Below are 8,117 nucleotides of genomic sequence, written 5' to 3' on the forward strand. Positions count from 1 at the left end.
TTCAAGCAAAGATTTTGCACAGACAGATCAACTGTGAAAATGACATTCAAAATGAATTTTGTCTTTGCTACCATTTCCTGCATTTTGATTTTTGCAAAAAATGGTTCTTTGAACATAAAATTCTATATAAATGGCATAATAATTGTTTCGACATCAATTTTATGTTCAAAAATGGTTAAGGAATAAATTAGAATGACTCTTGTCTTTGTTACCGATGTAGTTTCTGCACTTTGAGTTTTACAAAAAGATAGTTCCTTGGATATGAAATTCTATATAAATGACATAATAATTGTCTCGACATCACTTCTATATTAAAAAATTGTTAAGGAATAAATTAGACACTTTAAGATGAATGTCATTTTTCATAGTTGACGTGTCTCTCACTTATTTTGCTTTTGCTACCAATGCAGTTTCTGCACTTTGATATTTACAAAAGATGGTTCTTAGACATGAAATTCTATATAAATGGCATAATAATTTTGTCGACATCACTTTTATGTTCAAAAATCGTTAAAGAATAAATTAGGCACTTCAAAATGAATGTCATTTTCATAATTGACCTGCTTGTACAAAACATTTGCCTGAATTCTCCACTTATCTTCTCTTTGCTACCAATGCAGTTTTTGCACTTTGATTTTTACAGAGAATGGTTCATTATACATGAAATTCTATATAAATGGCATAACCAAATAGTCCAACGACAACGAAACGGTGAAAACGCATCCCTTTTGATGCTTGTTCCTTCCAAAGGTTCAAACGACAACAAACACTTATCGATGGATGAAAGGAATATGTCAACAGCAATACTTAGACGAATGGTAAACTCTAACAACGCATGTAAGAGAAAAAACGATTATTTAGGTTCTCTCTAACCCAAACTCAAATTCTAATTTTGAAATCACAAAATCAACTCTCCACTTGATATCCTACCTCACTTCATTTCCACTTCATTTCCATGTCATTTTTATTTTCTAATTTATATTCCATGTGATTTTGCCACGTGACCTTTGTCAAAATATTCTCAATGTTTTCAAACTATCTTTATCCATCGAAAAACAAAACGCAAACACAAACTCTTTTCTCTCTCTCTATGTTGAATGCAATTGCGCAATTCGATTGGCGATGATGGAGGAGCTTCCGGCGTCGCTGTTGGTGGAAATTGTGAGTCGTTTAACGGACACTACCATGTGGCGCGGTGCAGGGCGGTGTCCAAGGGTCTAAACGCGGCGTCATACGAGGTGCGGTGGCTGAACGTGGTCTGTTCCATGTCGCGCTACCTCAAGTCCCGTTCGCCGGAGACCAAGCACCTCGTCACTCCCTTCAAGACCGTTTTCTCTCACCTCGTATTCCGCTCCACCTCCACTCTTGACTCCGTCTCGCTGGGCGTCGATCGCGCCCTCGGTGGCGTCTCCTTCGACGACGTCGAGGATGAGTCCGACGATCTCTACCTTACCGACATGAACTTCATCAGAGAGTGGCTTCCATCCATTTCCCACGCTCTGAAATCTTTCTCCGTCTCCGATTTCTGGGTCCAGTCTTGTTGGCGCCGATCCGAAGCCTTGTCCCTCATCTCTTCCACCTGTTAGCTTCTTGATTCTCAATTTTTCTTTCTTCATACTTTCTTTCTCTTACAAGAATGCGGTTTCTTGCGCGTGTTTCGTATTCTTTCCGTCAGAATTGGTGTTTCAATTTGTGTTGAAGATTAACATTTGTTTAGATTACTCTGGATGAAATAATATTAAAAGAACCTAATGGTATGTTTGGAAGGTAGAATTGAAGAGAAAAACGTAATATTTGAACTTTTGTTAGTTACATTTTTTTTCCTTTCATTTTCTCTCCAACCAAAGAAAATAGTTCATCAACGTTCTTTCCTCCCTGTTAAACGTACCATCAATGTCGAAATTTGAGTAGAAGGGAAATATGATGGAAAGAAATTATTGAATTTTTATTTTAAAACACTTTCTCTTAAATCAACCAAAAAAACGTATTGTATTCATTTATATCTTCTTTCTGTCCATCCAAACATCCCATAAGAATATGAATCTAAGTTTTATTTGTCTCTCATGGAAATTTGCAATGTGTCTTATTCAGGCCATAATCTTGGGAAATTGGTCGTGAGGAATGCGTGGTTATCGTGGATGGTTTGTGTTTGATGCCAACGTTGAGACATTTGACCCTTGAGTTTGTGAGACTGGATGATGAGGACTTAAGCAGGATCAATGCTTGTTTCCCTAATTTGACTCAACTCAGTCTTATTGGGGTTGGTGGACTTAAGGAGCCTAAGATTAATTTCTTACACCTTACCACTTGTCAATGGTCGGTCTCAAATGCTCCACTTTCTTTGATCATATGTGCACCTTGCCTTGTTGATTTTGATCTCAGATGCATCAAACCTAAGTTGGTTGTCCTTGAGGCCCCTTCCTTGTCCAATTTTAATCTCTCCCTCGAGAATACTGATGAGCTCAGGTTGAAAAATTGTGCTAATATACAATGCCTTCAGCTCAGTGTAGAATGCCTCTCTCTTGGTTTTTTGTTTACTATGTTTCGTCACTGCAGCACGGTGAAGAGACTTACCTTGGATTTGGTAGGAAGAAGAAAACAGGTTGATGCAGCAGTGTTTGGGATTGATACTTTGTTGGGTTGTTTTCCGAACATAACATGTCTTAGTTTAGGTCCTGGAGCCTGGCATGTGATGGAGAATTCATTTAGACGGGGAGGTTTGGCAGATGGGATTGGTATGAAGATGATAAAACAACTTATTGCACATCTAGTGGTCCATGAAGTGGAGGGTACTCTTGCATTTATTTCTTCTGTTTTGGATAAAAGCACCCAGTTGTGTGATGTTTCTCTTCTTATCCATCGTGATGTTGATTCATATGTTGCTGGCGGCCTGATCTCTTCATGCAGAAGCAAATTCCCAAGAGTGAGATGGAGATGGGGAATATGGAAAGAAGGAATCAAGGATACTTGGGTCTCTGATGGCACCTAGTTTGGTGACTGCTATCTTTGTTATGAAAAGGGGAGTTCTCATTGATTTGTGGGTTTTATTGGCCAACTTTATTTAAAGATGCCCATAATCATGCTAGAAATTGTGATAAATGTCAAAGAGCAGGGACAATCACTAAACGTCATGAGATGCCTTTACAAGGTATTTTAGAGGTTGAGGTTTTTGATTGTTGGGGTATTGACTTTGTTGGACCCTTCCCTCCATCTTTCAACAATGAATATATCCTGGTAGCAGTGGATTATGTGAGTAAATGGGTGGAAGCATTAGCTTGTCCTAAAAATGATGCTAGCACGGTAATTAAATTCCTGAAAAGGCAGATATTCTCACGTTTTGGCACTCCAAGAGTGTTGATTAGTGATGGAGGATCACATTTTTGCAATTATCAGCTAGAGAAAGTACTCAAACACTATGGAGTAAAACATAAGGTAGCTGCACCCTATCATCCACAAACCAATGGACAAGCTGAGGTGTCTAACAGGGAGATAAAAAGGATCCTGGAAAAAACAGTGACTTCATCAAGAAAGGATTGGTCTCTCAAATTGGATGATGCTCTTTGGGCTTATAGGACAGCAATGAAGACGTCTATGGGATTATCACCATTTCAATTAGTCTATGGGAAAGCATGCCATTTGCCAGTAGAATTGGAGCATAGAGCATTATGGGCTTTGAAATTCTTGAATTTTGATCCTTATGAAACTCAATGCACACGCAGAAGGCAGATTTTGGAGCTTGAAGAAATGCGATTACATGCATATGATTCATCCAAGGCTTACAAAGACAAGATTAAATTTTATCATGACAGGAAGTTGGTGAATAGAGTTTTCAATCCAGGACAACAGGTACTATTGTTCAATTCAAGATTGAAGATATTTCCTGGGAAGCTGAAGTCAAAATGGTCAGGACCATTTGTGATAAAAGAAGTGCATCTGCATGGAGCAATTGAAATATTTAATCCCAGCTGCTGATGATCCACAGAGAAGTTGGGTGGTGAATGGTCAATGTCTCAGCCTTATCTAGGGGGAGAGGTGCAACAATTTTCCACAATGATGTTGTTGGTTGATCCTTGAAAGTTTGGGTCAGGCTCGTGACGTTAAACAAGCGCTTACTGGGAGGCAACCCAGTATCCTGTAAGTATTTTATGTTTTTAGATTAGGGTTTGATGTACTCTATTGGACACCTGGTTGTTTTATGATGTTTGCTATTAACTGTGATTGTTTGATAATAATGCTTGATTATGCTTTTGATTGATTGATGTTGAGATGATGTGCACATAAAATGCTTATACAGGTGATTCACAAGCTTTGTGAACAAATGCAGGATATTACGATTGTGGTTTTGAGATTAAGCAGGATGTGTATGTCAAATGTGAATGAGCTTATATGTGAGGTTTTGAGCTCCAGAGTTGTTGTTGTTTGAATGCTATTACTTTGAAAGCATGAATGACTTTGCCCAGGTTTCTATGATTGAATCAATTGCTGTTTTGCATCATGTGACAAGCCATTTGTTGGAATTTAAATGACTTTGTGAACACTAAAGCATGTGCACATCTTGATTAACTCTTGGTCATAATTTGATTGAAGTTGCTACTTATCTTCAAAAGAGAATTTTGAATGAAGTGAGCCATCATATGAATTGGTAGAAGATTGAGTTACATCTTGCTTGCTTGAGGACAAGCAAAGTTCTAAGTTTGGGGTTGTGATAACAGTTGAAAACTGGTTATTTTCATGCTTAAAATTGATACTAAAAGCAACCTTTATGCTTAGAAACTACCTTGAAATCATGCTTTTACTCATATTTTCATAAATAAGAGAGTTGGACAGGTTTATGCTTGATTTCAGTGTTTTTGTGCAGGTTTTAAGGTGAATTTGGTGAAGAAGTGAAGAAGGAGAGAGATGGAATCAGAAAAGACATCAAAAAGTGCAAAAGGAGAACCCGAAGTACCGCTCAGCGGCAGTTTATCGCTGAGCGGCACTCAGGAGCTCACGGAGGACCGCTGAGGGGCAAAATGGCCGCTGAGGGGAGAAACTACTCACGCACTCACCGCTGAGCGTCTAATTGAATGATTTGAAAGAAGAATTGAAGTACCGAATGATTGGAGTGCTGAAAAGTCAAACCAGAAACCAGAAAAGTCAACCAGTCAACCAGAAAAGTCAACCAGTCAACCAAATACGAAAAAAGTCAACCAGACGAGTTTTGGGCCACTTTTATGCGATTTATGATCTGTTTGGGCCTGGACCCGTTTTCTTTATATTTTTATGTCCTATTTAAAGGCCTAGATGTCTTAGGGTTTGTATCTTTGGCAGAAACGAAGCAAACACTCTCTCTTCCACCCCTTTGAAGGAGGATATTGGATGCTCAGGCTACCTCTTCACCTTTCTAGGGTTTTATCTTTCATTCTTTCATTATTGTTCATCTAGTTCACCATGAATATGGTGAACTAAACCTTGTATGTTTGTTGGGGAATCAATGTAATCTTTTGAAGCTCTCATATATGGAATTTGTGCTTGCATCTTAATCTAAGATTTATGCTTTCTTTCATCATTAGTTAGGGTTTTTCCTCTTTGCTTAATGCTTTATTGTTTAACTCATTCAATGCATGATTATTGATTTTGTCGATATGGGAACGTACGGGGAAGTCTAGATCCGGGGAACTACTCCCAATATTATATTGGTTGTCGTTAAGCTCCTGCACTTGATGAACTAATTATTACGAATGCTAGGAATTGTATGAACTCGTAATTAGGGAGAAGCCTTCTTGAAAGGTACTTTAGAGATGTCATTAACAATGATGATTTGAATGTTGAATTCCTAAAGTATATGAGAGTGTATAAGATGAAATTGACCCCCAACAACATATTCATATATATATTTCATTGAAAGTGTTTGTCTTTTGCTTTTGCCATTGATCAAAAACTCATGCATACATGTTTATTTTCTGTCTTGCATATTAAACTCCAATTATTTTGTTCTTAAGTCTTAGCTAATCACAAATCACATAACTAAACTAGGCCGTGAGTCCTTTGTGAGAACGATACTTGGTCTTACCAACTTTATTACTTGAACGATTCGGTCATACTTGCCGATTGTGAAACAAGTTTGTGACATCATATTTTGGTGATCATAAACTCGGTAATAAACTCGGTAAGACCAAGTATCGTTCTCCCAAAGGACTCACGGCCTAGTTTAGTTATGTGATTTGTTGATTAGCTAAGACTTAAGGACGAAATAATTGGATTTTACTGTGCAAAAGACAAAAGTAAATATGTATGCATGAGGTTTTGATCAATGCAAAAGCAAAGACAAGCACTTTCATGAAATATATATATAATATGTTGTTGGGGTCAATTTCATCTTATCCCACTCGCATATACTTTAGGATTCAACATTCAATTCATCATTTTTAATGCCACTCTCTAAAGTACCTTTCAAGAAGGCTTCTCCCTAATTACGAGTTCATACAATTCCTAGCATTCCTAATAATTAGTTCATCAAGTGCAGGAGCTTAACGACAACCAATATAATATTGGGAGTAATTCCCCGGATCTAGACTTCCCCGTACGTTCCCGTATCGACAAAATCAATAATCATGCATTGAATGAGTTAAACAAAGCAAACATTAAGCAAGAGGAAACCTTAACTAATGATGAAAGAAAGCATAAATCTTGGATTAGATGCAAGCACAAATTCCATATATGAGAGCTTCAAAAGATTACATTGATTCCCCAACAAACATACAAGGTTTAGTTCACCATATTCATGGTGAACCTAGATGAACAATAATGAAAGAATGAAAGATAAAACCTAGAAAGGTGAAGAGGTAGCCTGAGCATCCAATATCCTCCTTCAAAGGTGTGGAAGAGAGATGTTTGCTTTGTTTCTGCCAAAGATACAAACCCTAAGACATCTAGGCCTTTAAATAGGACATAAAAATAATAGAAAACGGGTCCAGGCCCAAACAGATCATAAAATCGCATAAAACTGGCCCAAAACTCGTCTAGTTGACTTTTTCGTATTCTAGTTGACTGGTTGACTTTTCTGGTTGACTGGTTGACTTTTCTGGTTTCTGTTGACTTTTCAGCACTCCAATCATTTGGTACTTCAATTCTTTTTTCAAATCATTCAATTAGCCGCTCAGCGGTGAGTGCGTGAGTAGTTTTCTCCCCTTCAGCGACCATTTCGCCCAGCGGTCCTCCCGTGAGCTCCTGAGTGCCGCTTGATAACAGTTGAAAACTGTTATTTTCATGCTTAAAATTGATACTAAAAGCAACCTTTATACTTAGAACTAGCTTAAATCATGCTTTTCTTCATATTTTCATAAATAAGAGAGCTGGACAGGTGTATGCTTGATTTCAGTGTTTTTGTGCAGGTTTTAAGGTGAATTTGGTGAAAGAAGTGAAGAAGGAGAGATATGGAATGAGAAAGACATCAAAAAGTGCAAAAGAGAAGCCGAAGTCACCGCTCAGCGGCAGTTTTCCGCTGAGCGCGGCATTCTGGAGTTCACGGGAGGACCGTTGAGGGGCAAAATGGCCGCTGAGGGGAAGAAACGTGACACGCATTACTGCTGAGCGGTATTTTACCGCTGAGCGGAGGGGGGGGGGCACTTTATGGGTTGGACCTAATTTTCTGTAATTACGAATAATATATAAGCTTTAGGGTTTCCTAGGGTTAGGTATCTTTGGCTGGAACGAAGCAAACACTCTCTCTTCCACCCCTTTGAAGGAGGATCTTGGATGCCAGGCTTCCTCTTCACCTTTCTAGGTTTTGATCTTTCATTCTTTCATTGTTATTTCATCTACGATCACCATGAATATGGGACTAAAATCTGTATGTTTGTTGGGGAATCAATGTAATCTTTTGAAAGCTCTCATATATGGAATTTGTTTTTACATCTTTTATTTAAGATCTATGCTTTCTTTCATCATTAGTTAGGTTTTTCCTCTTTGCTTAATGCTTGCATTGTTTAACTCATTCGATGCATGATTTATTGGTTTTGTCGATACGGGCGCGTACGGGGAAGTCTAGATCCGGGAATTTCTCCCATATTATATTGGTTGTCGATAAGCTCTTGCACTTATGAACTGATCATTAGGAATGCTAGAATTGTATGAAC

General features: G+C 38.2%; 1 pseudogene; it reads left to right on the forward strand.

Annotated features, from left to right (window-relative positions):
- The first annotated feature begins 1,092 nt into the window (after positions 1-1,092).
- LOC148193185 (F-box/LRR-repeat protein At4g29420-like) lies at positions 1,093-3,918 on the forward strand (annotated as a pseudogene).
- The last annotated feature ends 4,199 nt before the right edge of the window (positions 3,919-8,117 follow it).

This window comes from Vigna umbellata, chromosome 9 (genome assembly GCF_029865625.1).
Source record: "Vigna umbellata cultivar VRB3 chromosome 9, Vumbellata_1.0, whole genome shotgun sequence".
NCBI lineage: Eukaryota > Viridiplantae > Streptophyta > Magnoliopsida > Fabales > Fabaceae > Vigna > Vigna umbellata.